A 23,092-nucleotide genomic window follows, 5' to 3' on the forward strand; every position below is an offset into this window, starting at 1 on the left:
TACTCCTTTCCCAATTTTGAACCAGTCCATTGTTCCATATCCGATTCTAACTATTGCTTCTTGATCTGCATACAGGTTTTGCAGAAGGTAGGTTGGGTGGTTTGCTATTCCCATTTCTTGAAGAATTTTCCACAGTTTGTAGTATTCCACACAGTCAAAGGTTTTAGAGTAGTCAATGAAGCAGAAGTAGATGTTTTTCTGGAATTCCTTTGTTTTTCCTATGATCCAACAGATGTTGGCAATTTGATCTCTGGTTCCTCTGCCTTTTCTAAACCAGTCTTGTACATCTGGAAGTTCTTGGTTCACAGACAGCTGAAGCCTAGCTTAAAGGATTTTGAGCATTACCTTGCTAGCATGAGAAATGAGGGCACTTTGACCAGAAACTAGATGAAACAGAATATTACACAAGTTTTGTTGCCCAAGGAGAAAGGGAAGGTGGCAAGGAATAATCTCATAACATAGAAGGCATCTAGCCTTGTCTGCTGGGTTCATACTTGAGAATACAGAGGCATAAGTGACTTGTCAATGGTCAGGTAGCCTTCCAGTGACTACAGCCCAGGACTGGCTACCAACCTGTGTCCTTTCATGCTGCAAGGATACCCAGGGCCCTGCAGCTGAGGAAGATTGCCCTGCTCTGTACCTAAGAGATTGTTCACACTTTAGGTGGCAGATTCAAGAGGAGGCTTGTGTGTGTGTGTGCAGTCGAGTCTGACTCTTCGCAATTCCCTGGACTGTAGCCCACCAGGCTCCTCTGAATGGATTAAAAACCATGCTAAAAAGTGTTTGTGTAAAAAGTGGTTACTATTCTGAATAACAAAACTTGGGATATGCCCTCGCTGGAGTTCCCAAATTTCCTTTAAAATCATAATTTGTAACCTAATTCAAGAGGTATCGTTAGTAATACAACTAGTTGAATGTCTACAACCACTCTAGCCATTGTGTTTGTGGGTTCACGGGTGATTGGTTGATACATTTTATTCACTGCCATTTAAGAGATTTATTTAGGATAAAGGGGAATGAGGAAACATGCTCTAAGATTGGGAGATGGAGGAATAGAAGACTCTGGTATAGTTTTGGGTATTTTATGTGCTAGGGGGAAAACAAAAGCTACAAATTGAAGAACTTTCAAGGGCCTTGATTTTCACATTTCACATTCTAGGAACTTATTTTTATAATTTTCTAGAAGGTTATGATGGTAAATTTTATGTTATTTTTATTTTCTCACAATAAGTTTTTAAAGTGGGGGGAAGGTATGGTATTGGAAAAAGAAACAGCAATGTTTTGCATTATACTTGGTCTCTTTTCCAGTCTATATTATCTGAAGCTACATTGCCAATTAGTGAGTCAGTTTTGTGCAGTGGTTCATCGTTATAACAGGTGTGCTTATTAATCCCCTGAATGGACTGGTAAACAAGAGATAGGGAGACACATTTATAGTCCTGGATGTTCTAGGAAATTCTAAATGTACATTTTCTAGTAAATAATTAGATTGACCCAGATGGCCACACACTTTTGGCTCTCCATAAACACTGCTGACACATATTTTAATAGAACTATATCAATAAGAAAGGTGGGCTTTCATCAAACTTGAGCTGAACTATGCAGAAGTCCATCTGAATCATAAACAAAGGTCTATGAATTTGACATATAGGCCCAGATGTTGAAGAGTATGTGGGATAGGAAGGATTTCCAGGAAGATATTGAAAAACCACGTTCCCATCCTCACAGAAGTCTTTTCAAGTTTAGTGGGTTTTGTTCATTTTACTGGAAGCTCTGTGTGTGTGTGTGTGTGTGTGTGTGTGTGTGTGTGCTCAGTTGTGTTTGACTCCTTGCAACCCCAGGGACTGTAGCCCACCAGGCTCTTCTGTCCATGGAATTTCCCAGGCAAGAATACTGAAGTGGGTTGCCATTCCCTACTCCAAGGGATCTTCTCAACTCAGAGATGGAACCCAAGTGTCCTGCAATGGCAGGCAGATTTTTTTTTTTTTTTTTTACCACTGAGATTTATCTTCTCTTCAGAAACATACATATCCACTTAGTGGACTATAATTTATCTAAGGCCAAACCTGGGTACCATTCTTTCATCAATTTCCCCACATCTTATGACCATCAGCACTTTCTTCTAATTCCCCAACACAAGTTAGAAAGTGACAACTGCCAGGACAGGTACAGAGAATTACTTAGTTCCCCTTATATACTAGACTGTGAGTCCTTTGAAGACAGACTCCTTTGTGTCTTACACAGACAAGATGGTCAAATATTTGTTGGTGCTGTAAGAAAGCAGCTGCTGCTGCTGCTAAGTCGCTCCAGTCATGTCCGACTCTGTGCGACCCCAGAGACAGCAGCCCATCAGGCTCCCCGATCCCTGGGATTCTCCAGACAAGAACACTGGAGTGGGTTGCCATTTTAGAGGAAGGGACAATTCATTTCAGCTCCTGTGTGAATGGAAGGTCAGAGCCACTTTTTCCTGAAAAGCCTTCTGAGTCGGCCCTGTAAGGATTTTCTTTTTTTCTGGAAGGACCTGGTACAAACAAGTAAGAGAAATGTTTCTTTTTCTTTTCTTTTTTTCCAGTAGGCAGGGTGAGAATATGAATTTTATTTTGTTTTTAAGATAAAATACATCACCTGTTCATACTGCTATTTTCTATTCAGTTTCAAGATCATGGAGATTTTTATCTACATTGTTCTTTTTTATATATTTATTTATTTTTAATTAGAAGATAATCACTTCACAATATTGTAATTGTTTTTGTCATACATCAACATGAATTGGTATTAGGTATACATGTGTCCCCTCCCTCATGAACCCCACTCCCACCTCCCTCCCCATCCCACCCCTCTAGGTTGTCACAGAGCACTGACTTTGGGTTCCCTGTGTCATGCATGGAACCCCCACTGGCTATCTGTTTTACATGTGGTAATATATATGTTTCAATGCTATTCTCTCATTTCATCTTACTCTCTTATTCTCCCACTATGCTGGGAACAAACTCAGCTAGTGAGCAAGCATTTGGCATAGGAAAGATTCAAATATGTTCTGCCCAGAGCTCCAGAATCATCAAACACCAGTATTAGATTCTCTCTAATGACCCAGGTTGAACATGAGTTGTGTTTGAAGTGACAGTCCAGCTACAACAGTGGTTTTTAAACTTTTATCTTTTGCTGCAGAACTTGATCTTTTTGCAAACAAATTTTCACCCACAATCCCTGTATTTAGATTGATAGTGATAATGTTAGTTGCTCAGTCATGTCTGACTCTTTGTGACCCCCATGGACTGTAGCCCTTCAGGCTTCTCTGTCCATGGAATGTTCCAGGCAAGAATACTGGAGTGGGTTGCCATTCCCTTCTCCAGGGGATCTTCCTTACCCAGGGATCGAACCCGAGTCTCCTGAATTGCAGGCTGATTCTTTAGGGTCTGAGCCACCAGGGAAGCTTAAGCCAGGTGGAAGTGCAGCTGCACAGGTGGCAGCAGGAGCCCAGCCCCACCCTCCTCCCTGCCCCCAAGACATTTGAGCCGCATCAGCTGAAACGCAGACTCAGCGCAACAGTTGGAAGCCCACGGACAACCTGATGCAACCTGGTAAAAATCCAGGGAAAATATGCTTATAAAGCAGAATGGACCCAGGAAAACCCCACACAGGCTCCGCACGGTCTAGAGCTGTTGCATTTCTGCTGCCCCTCCCCCACTCTTTGGGGAATGCGGAACTGTGGGCGCAGGATTGCATCACGGCCACACAGCCTTTCCCCTGCCCCTCCTCCACTGGGGGCCTTTCAGCACAGGTTCTGCTCATCACATCTCTCGGAGTCAGTTATTTCTCTGGGGACGGGAGCTCTATGTTGTAATTAGGAATTTAGGCTCTGAGTCTGCCTCCCGGCTCTAGGACTTGCTGGGTGCAGGAGCTTAAGCATTGCATTCACTCTCAATTTGTCCTAAATTTGCCACTTTGTTGTTGCTGAGTCAGCCACGTCTGACTCTTTGCGACCGCATGGATTGTAGGCCGCCAGACTCCTCTGTCCATGGGATTTCTTCCCAGGCAAGAATACGGTTCACTATAGGGACAGTAATAGTACATGGTCTGTAGGGTTGTTGTAAGGATTAAAGAAGGCAAGGACTGTAAAAACCTTGGAACAGAGCCAGGCACAGAGTAAATGTTTGGTAAATGCTAGATATTGATCTTAGGTGGCTTCAGCCTGCAACGGCTTGGAGCGGGGCTTGGGTTCCCAGCCAGAGGTTGAGGCCAGGTCACAGCAGTGAAAGCACCAAATTGTAGCCACTTGACCAGTGGTCAGTGACAAAGGCCCTGGTCCTTTGGCTTTGTAGAAAAGAATTTCTACAAAGATGAAAAGTAGTGAGGCAAGTAAAATATTTATTAGGAGGCAAAAGAGTATAGTACTTGTGGATAGATACACGGGCAGGCTAAGAAGGAGAGTCCCTGAGTCTCACCCTCATGGTGGTTTGAATCACTTTTAAGGCGTATTTCTTCTAGGATTCCTTCGGTCAATCATTATGATTTACCTGGTTCACAGTCCACGTTTGGTTTATCTCAGGATCCTCCCATGTATGCACACGCATCTCTTAGCCAAGATGGATTTTACAGAAAAGGCATCTGGGTAGAGCATCCCTTGACAGAACTCTTCTGTGGCCTCCAAGAAGCCTTTCTGCACATGTGTGGTCAGAGGACTCCTGACTTCATGAACGAGAAATATGTGGTCTGGACAGGGCCCAGCCTCCTTGCCCTAATTGTTCTGCTATTCTCTCATGTTGGAGTTTCAACTCACAGGAAATGAACCCTGGGGGGCCCATCTACCTCCTGCCTCAATTAGAAAATCTACCTCCTGCCTCAATACCTTTAGGAGCGCAGTTCATTTGCCTGCATGATGCAGAAAAAGTAGCTCACATGGCTTGTTTCTTTTGCTCCTAATTTTCTGGGTCACCTGACCTTCCTTGCTGGCTTCAAGCCAAACGTGTGGTTGCAGCAGTCACAGCTGTGTGTATTCCCATGCATGCATCAGTTTGAGAAGCATCGGAGCTCATCAAGTGCCACTGCTTTCCTCCTGCTCTCTGTGCAGCAAATCTTTAATGACGACTCCCAGAAACTTCGAGCAACTCCAGCTTTTGTGGGTTCTATAGCGCCTGCGTGCTTAGTCTTGTCTGACTCTTTGTGACCCTTTGGACTCTGTTCATGGGGTTTTCCAGGCAAGAATACCAGAGTGGGTTGCCATTTCCTCCTTCGGGGGATCTTCCCAACACAGGGATTGAACCTACATCTCCTGTATCACAGGCAGATTCTTTACCCACTGAGCCACTAGGGAAGCCCTTGTTGGTTCTAGATTTCCCCAAAGATACTTTGTTATTCAACCTTTATAGTGTCACAGCCAGGGTCCATGGGCAGACAAGGAAAAGCAGGAACCTCCAGACTGACAGGAAACCACACATTTTGGGTGATAATTTTCCTGGAAGCAGAAAAGAAAGGTGAAAAAAGGTGGGATCCTCTTGAGTCATGAGTGTATCCTGTTGCTCATTATGCTCTCATTACAGTAAATTTACCCTTGCAGCTAAGAAGTACCCATCAGGCACTGACGCCATGATACTTCTGATCTAAATTAAATGAGGATGAAAATCTCTCATCCCCTTGGGATGATGGAGCTGGGATGAAAATCAGGGAATACAATCCCCCATCTCCTCCTTCCCTGGGGAATATTCCACCCCTTCATTTGTACACTTCTCACGACCAGCTTGCCAAAGAAGCCTGGAGCAGCTGTTCCTCACCTCTTCTGCCTGCTCGCCCTCTGACACCATATCCTTGCTTAAATAAATTCTCACTTTACTTTCTTTATCTCCCTGCTTGTCTCCAAATTCTTTTACATAGAGGCAAGAACCTTAAATTCACCAGGAACAGTAATTCTTTGAGCTGGACTTCTTTTTCTTGCATCATTAAACTTGTATTAAACAATTTCAGGACCCAGTGCCAAGGGGGAGCCTGGGGTGGCTTGTTCACAATAATTAAGGATTTGAAGGCAATGACCGCAGAGAATTAAATCAAGTGCAGGGCCCTTCTGTTGCATGTCCGTGAAGCAGACCCTGAGTACAAACGCCACCATCTTGAAAGCCTTTATTTTGTTTATGCCACAGTCCAGATGGGATATTCAGTTTACACAATGAGACTTCCCTGATTTTTATGCATGAAAGCTTGAATGACAGAAAGCATATAGATATTATATATGTGTGTGTGTATACAAAACACTTGTTTATTCCTTCCACAGAAAATAGTTGTAAACAAGAGGCAAGAGAGTTTATCTAAAGATCTAGATGACAGATTCTTATAGAATTAAGAAAATGATGTTTTCTCTCTGCTGGGGAAAGAGCTCAGCTCTTTTTCTTGGATTGTCTCGTGACATTTCATTTCAATGAACACCCCAGAATCTCATCTTCAGCTGGCCCCGGTGTCAGAACATGATCTCACTATTCTTAAAGGTGTTATTTGCTCGTTATTTATGAAGAGGTTGGCTGTTCATTGTCAGTACTTTTTTCACTGTGCTATGAGAGACAGCCTCATAGGAACTGAGCTGACACTACTGCTCTTAATGGTGACTCCCCCCAGAGGCAGATTAAATCCTTATCTCCCTCTCCTGAGATAAGGATTTAATTATCAATAGTTTATTGGGAGAGGCAGCAAAAGAGGGAAGAGAAGGCAGCCCCCAAAAAGTTAATTAAGCCAGCTATCCCAGCGATTGATTAGAAATGAATCACATCCAATGATTTACCAATGAGATACCATGGACCACCGAATTATCTCACCTGAGGGCCTTTAAACTCAACGCCCATCAGTCACTGATTGAGAATTGCTGAGGGGGTCTGGGCTAGATGCAGCCAGGGCACTCCGGGATGGGAAAGGTCTCAGGGACAGGCAGATGCTGGCAGCATCTGCTACATACTCAATATTAAGTTGGAAGGCGAGTCTACATTGCAAGAGAAAATTGGAAAGCAGACAGCTTTGGGTGCCAAGATCAGCACTACTAATTAGATGCAGAATGACATGGAGTAAGTTAGCACACAAGCCTGTTTTTCATTTATAAAATAGAAATATCACCACTAACCTACCTTTAGGGTGATCTGGGTGATTAGAACTGTATGAAGCATCAGACATAACCATTTCTATCGAGAGTTGTCATTAAATTGTTTTTAAACTAGTGTTTTTCAAACTAATACATTCATAGCATTTACTTGAAAATCTTGTTAAACTGGAGAGTTTGATTCAGCATACTTGGATAGGGCATGGGGTTCTGTATTTCTAGCAAGCTTCCAGGTGATACGGATACTGCTGTTCCATGGACCATAGCTTATGCAGTAAGATTTTAAACCATTCTAAAAGTTCTTTTTAATCACTATATGTAGTAAACTGTAAAATGTTTTCTCTGAATCCTTTGAGTTTCATCATAGCCAAAAAAAAGAAGAAAAAGTTTGATTGTGTTTGTGACAGCTGTTAGCCTTATATGAAACATAACCAGCTGGGTTAATCACCACTATAAACTTAACTGGGGTTCCCAGGGCAGTGTTACACAAGAGAGGAAGTGCAGAATGAAAAATATATAGGATAGATAAGGATTTCAGTGTTATGGGAAACTTAAGGGAAAAAAATTGCATCATTATTAGAGAATGAGGAAAAGGAAGAAAGCCCAAAGGCCTATTTCTAAGCAATCCATGACACTAATCCAAAATTAATGCAGTGTGCTTTGAGATGTCTCCTATGTACCATCCATTATGTGGTGTAGTTATGTACGAGAATGTGTGTGATGTTTATAATCTGTTGAGGGGAACAGAGATACCCACGCAAAAACTAAGCAGTAAAAATGTGAATAGATAGTTCTCCTAAGTAGGAGAGTTTTGTTAGGCACAGGAAGGGTATTTTGGTCTGGAATACCTAGGAAAAGTACAGTTGGAAGGGGGATTTCAACTGAGGCTTCAGAGGACAGGTGAGTCTTGGGTTCAAAATGGGAATGCATAGGGAAATGGTCATAACTAACAAAATGGTTTTAGAAAATGTGCCTCAAGGCATTGTTTAGGAATCGATGATGTCAGTAACAGGGCTTACTTTTGAACTGCAGCCCACAATGCACTTACTGACCTTCAGCTGAGGCAGGCAGAGGTCAAGAAACAAGTGGCCAATAGGTGTATCACACTAAGAATGTGAACATTGGAGTCAGATCTTGGTTGACACTCTGATTTCAGTAAGAACTAGCTGTGTGGCTTGGAAACACTGTTCACTCTGCATCTTCTTTCTTATCCATAAAATGATGATTTCACGTTTCTAAATAGGATTGTAATGATCATTAAATGAGATAATCTGTGAGAGGTCGTACATGTGTATTCCTGAGCACAGGGCCTGGTTCATATTCAGTGTATGAAAAATCGTATTTTTAATAGTACATAACATGGGCTGCCGTCTATGGGGTCGCACAGAGTCGGACACGACTGAAGCGACTTAGCAGCAGCAGCAGCAGAAGCAACATAACCAAAGCAGAGAGGAAACAGGCCAGCAAAAGTTTGTTAAAAAGAAGAAAGAAACCTCATTGTGGTCACAGCTGTGTGCTGTGCTTAAGTCACTTCAGTCATGTCCATTGCGGTCACAGCAGTGCTTATGACCAGGAAGTTCTAGGAGGTGAAGGGGGTCACAAAGACTGGAGTACCAAGATACCTAGAAGCACATGGCTTCAGTTTATTCATCAATCACGTGCGTGCACACACCCCCTCCCTGCCCACATACATTTTAATCCTTCCATAGAAGAAAAGGGTGGGTGAATGGCTGCTAGATGTGCTACCCAAATCCTCAGGAATAAAGATGGTATTGCCCCACCACACTAGGGGTTCCTTCTAGCCAAAGAAAGCCACCTTTCTCACAGTCACACCCCGTTCTTGGGTGGTCCGTATCCAGTGGCTATTGGTGCAGGGAAGTAAGCTGAGCAACAGTGAAGAACCCTGAAGCATGAGTCTATCTTCAGAAATTTCCACAGGGTTGACTGAAGCTTCATTTAGATGGCATCACATCTCAGTTCCTCCTTCTTCCCGTTTCTGTTTCCTTCCCAATTCTGTTTCCTTCCCTTCCACAAGTGATGCACCAAAGCACTCTCCCTAATAAACCTCCTGTACGGTCATCTTCATCTTAGAGTCTGCTTGCTGGAAAATCAACCTATGACAGGGGGCACTGCTGGTGATAACTGGAGGGTATGTAGCTCTTGGTTATATACGAGGTGGGAGTGTAGGTATCAAGATGATCACAGCTAATGAATTTGGTTGATATACTGACACAAGAAAATACATTAGCTGGTACCAGTTTCCACCATTGGAGAAATATGAGGGAAATACTGATTTTAAAGACAATAGAAGTGGGTGACTTTTCTAACTGTTGAGGCTTTGGAAAAAAGATAAACTCGGGATGAAAGGGAGAGTTTCTCATATAGAGAAGCTCTAATGTCTTTTAACAGAAGAGCTGAGAAAGTTGAAGACAAGACCCTGGAACTGGCTAGTTCATCAGAGTAGCCAAATTTCAATAGAGGTTAAATTCTCAACCAAGGCAGATCTGCTATGCCGTGGTCAGGGCCCTGCTTGAGTGAAAATAAGACCCTGACGTGTGGGATGGGCAAATGCATTGGACTGATACACTCCCCCCTCCCAATCTCAACTCCAGAGTCCCAGGAGCCCTACAGAAGTAGTATGCTCATCCCTAGTCATGGTTAGCACCTTCTCTTTTTCAAAAATGATGCAGAAGCTTTTTCCTTACAAGACAGCACCTCAGGATCTGGCCCTCCTGACCCGCTTGGCCACTAGGTCTACAACTATAGGCTGCAGCCAACACAGCCAGAGGCATGCCGGGCACGAGAAGGGAGGAAAGGGACTATATCTCAAAGGATCTGCAGGATGTAGTCATCTTGTATAAACATGAAAAGTGAAAGAAAGTGAAGTCACTCAGTAGTGTCCAACTCTGCGACCCCATGGACTGTAGCCTACCAGGTTCCTCCATCCATGGGATTTTCCAGGCAAGAATACTGGAGTGGGTTGCCATTTCCTTCTCCAAGAGATCTTCCTGACCCAGGGATTCAACCCATGTGTCCCACATTGTAGGCAGACGCTTTACCATCTGAGCCACCAGGGAAGTCCTATAAACATGAAACTGGAAGATTATAGATGAGGTTGGTTTCAGTGGATGCTGGAATATTGCTTGAACCCAGAGTTTATCAATTGGAGAGACTCTTCTAGGATATGTGATTTAAAATTCTGGCAAGGAATAGCATGAGATGGTGCAAACACTATCCTAGGGTAGCTCTGAAAAGCGTGAAAAAAAATAATAGCTCACACTGAGTGGGCAAAGAAATACCAGAGTTGTCATGGAAGCTGGTAGACAAATAAAATAAAAGGCTGAGAAAACTACAAATGCCAGAGTGGGTACAGTATGTAATGCTGGAAATGCCATTACAGAATTATTATGCTCACCAATAATAGGACATCTCCAACTCCCACGTGCTCACTGTGGAGGACCGGTGGTGGCACTTCACCATCTAAAGCCTACTCCGCCCTCCAACTGTGGGGGGCATGGTTCTATCCCTAATCAGGGAACTAATAGCCCACAAGCCATGGGGCATGGCCAAAAAGGAAAACTGTATCCCTGGGGGGAAAGAGGGGCAACTTACATAGTCCTACCGTGCCGGGAGCCGGTGAGGCATTCCGCTCGTGACAAAGGTCATGAGGAAGGAGGCTCGGCATACGCAAAGGCGGGATCGAGCCTCAGGAGTCCGCCTGGATATTCTCGAGCATTTTCCCCCAAAAAACCAGAGTCTGCCTACTTTATTGCTTTGTGCTCTCACCTCTGACTTTACTGGGGGCTGTCCTCTACCACCATCTCGCTCTCTCTGTCAAAGAGTTAACTTACAGCTCCAATTAATAAAGTTCCTGGGCAATTAGGAGTGTTTAACTCCAAACCCCTCAGATGGCTCTCTAACTCGCCTGACAAGTTTACCCGGACTCCTACAGCTATGCATATGATTGTTTACAGTCTCCCAGCCTCAAGAGGCACGGGAAGCTTAAGATATTCAAATAGCTTAAGAGCCTCTCAGAGAGTTAGAAACTGTCAGAATAAACTAGTAAAGGATTTCATTGATGAGCCAATGCTTGTTGCCAAGTTTTTCACATCCCCTGAATTGTATCCTTGAATATGTATTAATTAATAGTTGGTATGTAGAAAAAATTAGTAGTGGCCTTGGTGTTAGTAACTTTAGACCCTTAAGGTAATAAATTCTTTTCTTTGTTGTAAACCCATTACACATCCGCCCTATAGGAATGCAATTTTATCTTCGGAAGATGGCGCCAAACCTTAAAATAATTACTCTTAGAGAAAATAAGTCTTTGTTGATAAGTCCTTGTCAAGAGTCATAAAATGTTAGTAGGCCTTCTGGCCAGAAGATGATGTAAATCACCTAAACCATTTGTATACGGTAAATTTGCAGGAAAGAAACCCTGGTTTTTGATAAGAATCAAAGACTGCTGACTTTGCATCCCCTATTATCCTCTATGTGTAACTTAGGGTATAAAAGCCCCTGTTAAAAATAAAGCTATGGGCCTTGCTCACCAATGCTTGGTCTCCCCATGTCATTCTTCTCCTTAACTTCTGGCTGAAGTCTCCATCTGAGCGTGGATATCCTCTGCGACCACTTATTTGCCTGGGCTTCTAAGACCCACTCGAGAAGGTGTCTAAGGTGGGGCACCTTCCGCTATTCGAGAGGGCGCCTGCGGCCTCCGTGGTCAGAGCTAACCTGGTGTCACGGGTTATATTGATTTTCTGCATAAACCAAGCTACTCAGCCTCTTTTCTCCACTGAATTTTCCTACTGAGCTATCCTCATTCTATTACTCTTTATATCTCTAATTACCATTTGAATAGGTCGCTGACGCCGTCTCCCCTTCGAATACCCTGGATCAGCCGGGGCTGGTCCTCGGCAGGTGGCGCCCGATACAGGCGTTTCGAAGGTAAATCCCCAACCCCATTCCCCCAGTGTTGAGTTTTCGGGACGGATAGGACCCCACTTAGGGTGCTGCAGACCCCCCTGTAGAATAGACAGGGAGAGAGGAGTGGGAAGTGTTGAAAGTGTTGAAGAGTTAGAGAGAAAAAACGATTTCTAAAAAGGCTGACAAAAAAGGCCTAATCTTTTGATAGCTAAAAGCAAAATCTTTTACTATACTTAATTTTCTGACATGGGTAATACTGAATCAAATGAAAGACAGCTCTTTATAGGAGTAATTTTACAGTTATTAGGTAAAAGAGGAATTAAAGTTAAAAAATCTGCCATTCAATCATTTTTTTCCTTTGTACAAGAGCACTGTCCCTGGTTTCCAGACGAAGGCTCTGTTAACTTAGATGTCTGGGAGAAAGTAGGAAAACAGCTAAAAACTTACCATGCAGAACATGGCTCAGAAAAGGTGCCTAATGACGCCTTTTCCTTATGGAATATTATTAGAGATGTCTTAGACCCTGCCCCAGATTCAAAAAAAGTACATCTTAAAAGGGATAGTGAAGAAAATGCTGTAGTTAAACCTACCCCTGAATCTAAAAAAGTAACCTTTAAAGAGGAAAATGAAGTCAAAATTGTAGTTAAACCTGTAGAAAATGAGAAAAACGAAGACCCGCCTGACTATCGGCAACTAAGAAAAATGTTAGCAGCCATGACTACTCAGGAACAACTTAAAGATAGGGATGAGAAACAAGATCAGCCTTCCCCAAAAGGAAGAGAGAATTTAGACGAGATAACAGCTAAATATCACTCCGATGAAGATCGGCATCTCTTAAACAAAGATGCCCCAAAAGGCCTAAGAGAAACTTCCCCTGTCAGGCCATCAGCTCCAAAGAGTTTAAGGGAAACATCTCCCATCAGGCTATATGCCCCCAGGGACTCCCAAGAGACCTTCCCAGTTAATCCATATGTAACTTCTGCATACCAAACAGTTCAAAGAGCTCCAGAGTACAGAACAGAGAATATAGAACCTATGCCATTGCCACCTCCCCCCATACCACCTCCCATACCAAGCCGTACAGGTCCTATTAAACCCACATTATTGCTGCCACCTCCCTATCGAAGTGGGAAAATTCCAAAATCGATCCCACGGAGATGGGCCTCTTCTGCCCCTGGCGAGAAATTCGATCCCCAGCTTCAGGCTTGTTTCCCTTTAATTTTTGACAATGATGAAAGAGAACAAAAGGCTATCGACTGGGAGCCTGTTTCTTTTCAATTGGTAAAAGAACTTAAAAATGCATGTATTTCATATGGGCCTAAAGCCCCATATACGATGCAGCTAGTAGAAAATTTAGGAGGTCAATGCTTAACACCTCGAGAATGGAAATCAATTGCTAGGGCCTGCCTGTCCGGAGGATATTTTATACTTTGGAAATCTGAATATGATGATCTTGCTCGTATATATGCTTTTTCTAACCAAAATGGAGACTTTACACATATCACTGAACCTATATTACTTGGTCAGGCCGACTACCCCTCGTATGACGAACAGATGAAATTAGATAGAACTGCTATACAACAGGTGGCTGATTGTGCCTTTACTGCCTGGCGCTCATTACCCGATGGTACGGCATCAGGTGCCGCTCTATCTGATATTAAACAAAAGTCAGAAGAGCCATTTGAAGACTTTGTCTCACGACTCTCAGAAGCTGTCCAGAGAATAATTTCTGATTCTGAGGCAGCTAAACTGTTAACAAAACACTTGGCCTTTGAAAATGCTAATTCTACCTGCCAGGCTATATTGCGCCCTCTTAGAAGAACTGGATCTTTAATTGATTATATGAAACAGTGTGCAGATGTAGGACCGTCAATGCTACAAGGTGTTGCGATAGCTGCAGCAATAACAGGGAATTCTTATCAGCAGACAGTCCAGTCCTTTTTTACTAACAAGAATAAGCCATCACAAAGTGATCCCAATAACCAAAGCAAGAATGCATTCCCTAAAACTTGTTTTTCCTGTGGCCAGGAGGGACACACTTCTCGTTATTGCCCTCAAAGAACACCCGGTTCTTATCTACCTAATCCGGCCCAACCAGCTGTGTCTGCTCCGCAAAACCCTGCCCCCCCGCCCATGAATGCTAGGTCTCTTTGCCCTCGCTGCCAGAAAGGATATCACTGGGCAAGGGACTGCAGGTCAAGACTCCACAGAAATGGAGCCCTTTTAGGCCCCGACCAGCAGTCGGGAAACGGGTTGAGGGGCCAGCCCCAGGCCCCGACAATGATTGGGGCAGACTCACTGAACCCATTCATCCCCTTCGTTCCGTCGCAGAGCTCATCAGAGCAACCCCAGGCAGCACAGGACTGGACCTCAGTTCCACCACCTCAACAATATTAACACCAGATAGCCCCACTATAAAAATCCCTACAGGAGTTAAAGGTCCGTTACCGACAGGCCTGGTAGGAATTATACTAGGCAGAAGTTCCTTAGCTATACAAGGTCTTACAATTATTCCTGGAGTAATTGACTCAGATTATACAGGAGAAATTCAGATAATGATTTCACCCCCAACTAAAACTTTCCAAATACATCAAGGACAGAGAATAGCCCAACTTTTACTCTTGCCTTATCATAATGCAATTGGGCAAACAGCCATCCAAAATGAAAGACAAGACAAAGGATTTGGGTCTAGTGACATGGTTTTTTGGATAACAGAAATTACTAAAAAGCGTCCTATGAAATCTATTCTTGTCAGTGGCAAGTCTATTGAAGGGCTATTAGACACAGGAGCAGATGTTTCCTGTATTTCTGGGAAAGACTGGCCCAATTCCTGGCCCACACACACTACTGCAAATAACTTAGTGGGCATCGGGAGAGCTCCTGCAGTAGCCCAAAGTGCAAAAATTTTAGACTGGCAATTTGAGGATACCCGTGGAACATTCCAACCGTATATGATTCCTTCGCTGCCCTTCTCGCTGTGGGGGAGAGATGTGCTGTCTCAAATGGGCATGTTACTTTTTAGCCCTGATGATAAAGTAACTTTTCAAATGCTACAAATGGGCTATGACCCTTCAAAAGGTTTAGGTAAACAGCAGACAGGAATAACTGAGCCAATTTGCCCTGCTCCTCTAAAGTTCCGTGCTGGATTGGGGTATCCAAATTTTTGATGGAGGCCATTGTTTTTGCTGCCGACCCCATTACCTGGAAATCTCAGGACCCGGTGTGGGTAGAACAATGGCCTCTGACTAAAGAAAAACTACTGGCAGCCAAAGCGTTAATTTCTGAACAACTAGCACTGGGACATATTGAGCCCTCCAATAGCCCCTGGAATACTCCTATTTTTGTTATTAAGAAAAAATCTGGCAAGTGGCGACTTTTACAAGATTTAAGAGCTATTAATGCCACTATGGAAGACACGGGGGCCTTACAACCTGGGCTTCCTTCCCCAGTAGCCGTCCCAGAAGGATATAATATTATTGTAATTGATTTACAAGACTGTTTTTTCACCATCCCCTTAAATGCTGAGGATAAAAAGCGATTTGCCTTTAGTTTACCAGCAGAAAATTTTAAGCAGCCTCATTTAAGGTTTCAATGGAAAGTGTTGCCCCAGGGAATGAAAAACAGCCCTACTCTATGTCAAAAATTTGTTAATGCAGCTATAGAAGATATTAGGGCTAAATATGAACAACTGTATATGATTCACTATATGGATGATATTTTAATAGCTCACCCTGATAGAGCTCATTTACAAACTGTCCTCCAAGATTTGACCCAGGCATTAACAGACAGAGGCTTAAAAATTGCCCCAGAGAAAATTCAAGTCAATCCGCCCATAACTTACTTAGGACAGGTTATCAATTCAGAAACTGTGACTCATGCCCCATTAAAATTGAGAAAAGATCACCTTGTTACTTTAAATGATTATCAAAAACTTTTAGGCGACATTAATTGGATCAGACCTTATTTAAAATTAACCACTGCTGAATTAAAGCCTCTTTTTAACATTTTACGCGGGGATCCTGATCCAACTTCTAAGAGACAATTAACTGCTGAGGCTCAGGAGGCCTTAGAAAAAGTGGAAGCAGCTTTATCTGATAGCTATGTAAAAAGAGTTAATTTACAAACAAATTGGCAATTCCTCTGCCTGGCTACTCCAACAGCACCTACGGGAGTTTTATGGCAAAACGGCCCTCTAGAATGGGTCCATCTCCCCGCCCAGGCTAAAAAAGTAGTGGCCTCTTATCCAGGACTGATAGCTACACTGATATTGAAAGGGAGAAAACGTAGCATTGAATTGTTTGGTAAAGAACCAGCAGAAATTGTAATTCCATATAATAAAGAACAACTTGATGCTCTTCTAATGTTTGATGAGGATTGGCAGATTGCTATCGGAAATTATTTTGGCCAAATTCTGCATCATTTACCTTCACATGTTTTGCTAAATTTTATGTCTAAACACCCGGTTATTTTCCCTGTTAGGTGTAAATACTCTCCCATCTCAGATGCTCAAATGGTTTTTACTGATGGTCTCTGCTAATGGCAGAGCTTCTATATTTACAAAAGATCAGCGTAAAGTTTTACATACACAGGAGACTTCAGCCCAGAGAGCTGAACTCACAGCTGTTATAGAGGCTTTTGTTATGTTTGCAGAGGAGGAATTTAACCTTTATTCTGATTCTCAGTATGTGGTCAGGCTGTTTCCACACATTGAGACTGCGGTTCTACCCGAGAACAAAACTGCAATATTTCACTTGTTAACTAAACTGCAGCAGCAAATTTGGAAACAAAGCCGAGCATATTTTATTGGCCACATTCGGGCTCATTCTGGATTGCCTGGACCTTTAAGTGCCTTAAATGACCTGGCAGATTCACTAACTAAGGTCACAGTGGCTCCTGCTTTTGAAGAAGCCTGAGCTTCCCATTCACTCCACCATCAAAATGCTACTGCGCTAAGATATCAATTTCAGATTCTTCGAGAATCTGCTCGGGAGATTGTTCGTTCCTGTTCTCATTGTCCCACTACTATAAATAGTTTACCTATGGGAGTTAACCCTCGCGGTCTTAAACCTAATGCACTCTGGCAGATGGATGTAACTCACATCTCTTCATTTGCAAAATTGTCTTTTGTTCATGTAACAGTAGACACCTTTTCTCATGTTATTGTTGCAACTGCTCACACAGGGGAAGCAGTTAAAGACGTAATACAACATCTCTTTACTTGTTTTTCATATATGGGTCTGCCAAAAGCCTTGAAAACTGATAATGCTCCTGCTTACACATCTAAGTCTTTTCAGGAATTTTGTCTAAAGTTTCAAATTAAACATAATACAGGCATCCCTTATAATCCACAAGGACAAGCCATTGTGGAAAGAGCACATCAAACGTTAAAAACACAAATTCAAAAACTAAAAGAAGGGGAGTTTAAATATAGTTCTCCCCATCACCTCTTGCAACATGCTCTTTTTGTAATAAATATCTTAAATACTGATTCAGCTGGAATGACTGCAATGCTTCGCCATTGGTGCCCGGAGCAATTGAATGTAAAACCATTAGTTAAATGGAAGGACCTCCTTTCCGGACAATGGAAAGGTCCCGACCCATTGTTAACCAGCGGTCGAGGATATGCTTGTATTTTTCCACAGGACGCAGATTCTCCAATTTGGGTTCCAGATAGATTGATTCGCCATGTCTCAGCCTCTCGGATACCGGGTTCCACGGCCGCCGCGACCCCGAAAGAGGAAAGGGCCTCCTCTGCCTTCGCTCCCCCTGCCAGCACGGGAAACACCACTGACGTCGGAGCAACTGACATCGGGGATCCCGGATGAGCAGGGAATGGATCCGCCCACCAAACAGATGTCTCATCTTCACATACAGGATATTGCTCCCCCCGATCCTTTGCCTCACAAAAGGGGGTCAGGCCGCCTGACTCAGGCGACCCGGAATGCCTCCATACCTACTTGGGGACAAATAAAAACACTCTGCCATCAGGCACGGGGAATAACCTCTTTGCAGGGCTCTCCAACCTCCCCTGAGAAGATGTTTATTGCTATGCTTGCCTTATTATCTTGCCAGGTAAGCTCCTCCTCCCCCACTCCTGAAAAGTATTGGGCTTACTTCCCAGATCCTCCAACACTTCAAGTAGTTACCTGGAACAGTGACCCCCTATGGGTCCACACAAACCAGCCTCAGTTACTGGGAGGGTCATATACTTCCTATACCACAGACGGATATCCTATTAATTTCAATTTTACCTTCAAGGGATTAGCAGATGATCTTCCTGTTTGTTTCAACTTCCCCAGTGATATAGAAAGCTTTATTATTCCCCCTAAAGAAGGATGTGTCGGAGCCTCTAAAAAGGCAGTTCTGACTCATTCTCCAGCCTCAGGTATTGAACACAGAGGGCGTCTAGCGCTTTGGGTTTTACAGGCTCGTATGCCCAGGGCCCTTGATCCCCACGAACTTATAATCCATAGACCCCCTCCTGGATATCCAAGTTGTTATAATACCGAGCCTTCAGATGCCGTATGGAACACTATAGATGATCGTACAGGGTATCCGATTTGGAAATCTTGTACTTATCGTTTAAGAGCTGATTATAGAATACCGGGAGGAGGGAATTACATGATTCAAGATTGGAGTAACTCAGACCTAGATAGGAGCCCATTGCCCCTTGATGACTTTCCCAGCAGATTTTATAATTGGAAGAAAGAATTGGTTTCTTGGCCATTAAGCATTACTAGATGGCATAATAATCGATTTGTTTCACCTATATTGTCTTATACCACTAAGAACAGAACCTTTTGGCAGCCAGAAATTTGGAGGGCCCTTGCTGCCACTGCTCCCATTTCCTTACTCCGTCCAAATAGCAATTCTACTTATTCTGCTTTAGCTTGTGTACCCTCACCTTATGTTTTTCTCTTTACTAATGACTCCAAAAGACTAAATGTATACATGAATTATTCAGGTGGATCTAATATAGTAACTTGTGAACAATGTATGCTTTCATCTTGTTTGAACCCCCAACATAATGTTTGTTCTTTTGTTGTGTTGAAACGCCCACCCTATCTCATGATACCTGTGTCTGTGGATTCTTATTGGTATGATAATTACGGTTTGGCTGTATTGCAACAACTGCAGGATTTAATGCAAACACGACGGTTTGTGGGCTTACTTATCTTGGGAATAGCAGCTTTGATAAGTGCAATTACTTCTGTTACTGTGGCAGCAATATCATTGACTCAACAAGTACATACTGCTCAATATGTTGATTCTATGTCCAAAAATGTTTCTTTAGCATTGGAAACATAGGAAGCTATAGACAGAAAATTAGAGATGAGGGTAGATGCCCTAGAGGAAGCAGTAATACATATTGGGACTGAATTGCAGGCTTTAAAGGTGAAAATGGCATTGTCCTGTCATGCTGACTACCGGTGGATATGTGTAACACCCCTGAAAGTAAATGAGACAGATTTTGAATGGGAAAAGATTAAAAACCATATTTCAGGTATCTGGAACAGCTCTGACATTGGCTTAGACTTAGGGAAACTTCACAATCAAATAGCAACCCTGAAACACTCCCGATTAGATTTTACTGCCGCTGGAACAGCAAATGATTTCTTCCATACTTTCTCTAACTACATTTCAGGAAAAAATATTCTGTCTACCTTCCTTGGCTATGCTACGATGGCTGTTTTAATTTTGCTTCTAATAATCATTCTTCCTTGTATTGTCAGGATTCTTCGGCAGAGCATTCATAGGCTCGCGACTGAGCTACATCTGGCTGTTTTAAGAAATAAAAAAGGGGGAGATGCCGGGAGCCAGTGAGGCATTCCGCTCGTGACAAAGGTCATGAGGAAGGAGGCTCGGCATACGCAAAGGCGGGATTGAGCCTCAGGAGTCCGCCCGGATATTCTCGAGCATTTTCCCCCAAAAAACCAGAGTCTGCCTACTTTATTGCTTTGTGCTCTCACCTCTGACTTTACTGGAGGCTGTCCCCTACCACCATCTCGCTCTCTCTGTCAAAGAGTTAACTTACAGCTCCAATTAATAAAGTTCCTGGGCAATTAGGAGTGTTTAACTCCAAACCCCTCAGATGGCTCTCTAACTCGCCTGACAAGTTTACCCGGACTCCTACAGCTATGCATACGATTGTTTACAGTCTCCCAGCCTCAAGAGGCACGGGAAGCTTAAGATATTCAAATAGCTTAAGAGCCTCTCAGAGAGTTAGAAACTGTCAGAATAAACTAGTAAAGGATTTCATTGATGAGCCAATGCTTGTTGCCAAGTTTTTCACATCCCCTGAATTGTATCCTTGAATATGTATTAATTAATAGTTGGTATGTAGAAAAAATTAGTAGTGGCCTTGGTGTTAGTAACTTTAGACCCTTAAGGTAATAAATTCTTTTCTTTGTTGTAAACCCATTACACATCCGCCCTATAGGAATGCAATTTTATCTTCGGAAGATGGCGCCAAACCTTAAAATAATTACTCTTAGAGAAAATAAGTCTTTGTTGATAAGTCCTTGTCAAGAGTCATAAAATGTTAATAGGCCTTCTGGCCAGAAGATGATGTAAATCACCTAAACCATTTGTATACGGTAAATTTGCAGGAAAGAAACCCTGGTTTTTGATAAGAATCAAAGACTGCTGACTTTGCATCCCCTACTATCCTCTATGTGTAACTTAGGGTATAAAAGCCCCTGTTAAAAATAAAGCTATGGGCCTTGCTCACCAATGTTTGGTCTCCCCATGTCATTCTTCTCCTTAACTTCCGGCTGAAGTCTCCATCTGAGCGTGGATATCCTCTGCGACCACTTATTTGCCTGGGCTTCTAAGACCCACTCGAGAAGGTGTCTAAGGTGGGGCACCTTCCACTATTCGAGAGGGCGCCTGCGGCCTCCGTGGTCAGAGCTAACCTGGTGTCACGGGTTATATTGATTTTCTGCGTAAACCAAGCTACTCAGCCTCTTTTCTCCACTGAATTTTCCTACTGAGCTATCCTCATTCTATTACTCTTTATATCTCTAATTACCATTTGAATAGGTCGCCGACGCCGTCTCCCCTTCGAATACCCTGGATCAGCCCAGGACCGGGGCTGGTCCTCGGCACTACTGCTGCTGCTAAGTCACTTCAGTCGTGTCTGACTACAAGCACTCAAACTGTATAATCAATAGAAGTCAAGGTTGACTTGTTGCAAGGTTGACAGCAGTTTCTCCAGTGTAGTCATGATCCATCACCCAGTTTCCAGGTCTGAACCATTTTTTAGGCCTGGAACCCAAAAGCTAAAGAGGTCAGATACTAACAATTTTGCAACACCATGACAAGTGCACGCAGTGATGATTCCCCTAATCTTTCCAGGTCACTACATAAACAAATGTACCTTATGAAAGAGGACCACTGGACAGGCTCTGAGTTAATATGATGCCCAGAGATCTGAAGCATCATCGTTTCTCCATTAAAAATGGAGCTATATGGGAGTCAAGTAATAAATGGATTCAATGGATAAATCAACATTTCAGACTAAAGATTTGTGTCTTCCTAATATGCAGGAAAATCATGTTTTTAAAATTTCTTTCTTTGATTTCCCTTTTCTTAAAAATTTGAAATGTAGTTGACATACAACATTATGTTAGCTTCAGGCATACTACATAGTGATTTGACATTTGCTTTCATTAAGAAAATCAACACAGTAAATCTAATAACCCTCTTTGCTCATACAAAGGTATTGTAATATTATTGACCATATTCCGTAAACTGTGTATTACATCCTTGTGGCTTACTTACTTTATAACCAGAAGCTTATATGTCTTAATTCCCTTCACCTATTTCTTCCAACCCTGGACCCTCCTTCTGTCTGGCAAACATCCATATATTCTCTGTGTCTATGAGTCTGTTTTTGTTTTTTGTGTTTGTTTTTGGATTCCATATATAAGTGAGATTGAATGGTATTTCTCTCTCTCTCTCTCTGACTTATTTCGTAATGGTACCTGAAAGTGAAATTGCTGGATCATATGGTAGTTTTATTTTTAATTTTCTGAGAAACCTCCATATTGTTTTCCATAGTGAGTGTACCAATTTGCATTTCCACTAACAGTGCACTAAGGTTCCCTTTTCTCCACACCCTCGTCAACATTTGTTTTGTTGGAGTTGTAATATTCCTCCTCTTTCTGGGACATCAGCCCTGGGGTGTGTGTCTCACATCTCTGCCTCTCCTACCCATTTTGTTGTGTATCCTTCTTTATATCATTAGTTACGGAAAATCTCATCTGCTAGTCTTCAGATCGTTCTCATAGATAGTTGTTGTGTAAGTAGTTGTAGTTTTGGTGTGCCTGCAGAAGGAGGTGAGTTCACGTGTCCCTACTTTGCCATTGTAGGGAACCTCCATTTCCCATTGACTAGGATGGTAAGAATCTTCTAGATTCATCTTTAAATTTTCTCATATTTTATGTCTTTACAATATGAAAGATTCCTTCAACTTTATATTTTAGGATTTTGTAAGCCTATTTTTGCAGTGATTTTAAAAATCAGCTTTAATATCCATTTTAATGTATAGTATGATATATATTCATCTGTGTATCTACCAGCCAATGAAGCAATTCCAATCAAGGTATGGTATATTTCTATCACTCCCAAAAGTTCCCTCATGCCTCTTTATTATCCACATCCACCCAGACACAAGTAATTGTTGCTCTCTTTTCTGTCACTATAGTTTTCTAAGAGGTCACATAAAAGGAATCATGAAGTACCTATTTGTTGGTGTCTGGCTTCTTCATTCAGCTTGTTTTTTAAATCCACAGAGTGTGTGTCAACATACACATTGATTTTTATTATCAAGCAGTCTTCTATTGTGTGGATGTACCATTTGTTTACCCATCCATTTGTTAATTGACATTTGGGTTGTCCCTAGCTTTAGGCTACTGTGAACAAAGCTGCTATGAATATTTATGTACAGTTGTCTTTGTGTGGACAAGTGTTTTCATTTCTTGTTGGTATTTACTTAGAAGTAGAATGATGGGTCACATGGGAAATTTCAGTTTAACTTTATAAAGAACTGCCAAGTGGTTTTCCAAAGTGGTTGCACCACTTTATATTTGA

General features: G+C 42.5%; 1 long non-coding RNA gene across 2 annotated transcripts; it reads left to right on the plus strand.

Annotated features, from left to right (window-relative positions):
• Nucleotides 1-11,872: 11,872 nt before the first annotated feature.
• Nucleotides 11,873-20,732, plus strand: LOC147370421 (uncharacterized). 2 transcript variants are annotated; one of them, XR_015166137.1, is made up of 3 exons: nucleotides 11,873-12,019; nucleotides 17,641-18,070; nucleotides 19,732-20,732. It is a non-coding gene; the product is annotated as an uncharacterized LOC147370421 (long non-coding RNA). The 2 variants fall into 2 exon arrangements; XR_015166138.1 differs by lacking the exon at nucleotides 11,873-12,019 and adding an exon at nucleotides 14,166-14,437.
• Nucleotides 20,733-23,092: the final 2,360 nt, after the last annotated feature.

This window comes from Bos grunniens, chromosome 6 (assembly GCF_055505025.1).
Source record: "Bos grunniens cultivar Pamir isolate PY7600 chromosome 6, Bosgru_T2T1.0, whole genome shotgun sequence".
Classification (NCBI taxonomy): domain Eukaryota; kingdom Metazoa; phylum Chordata; class Mammalia; order Artiodactyla; family Bovidae; genus Bos; species Bos grunniens.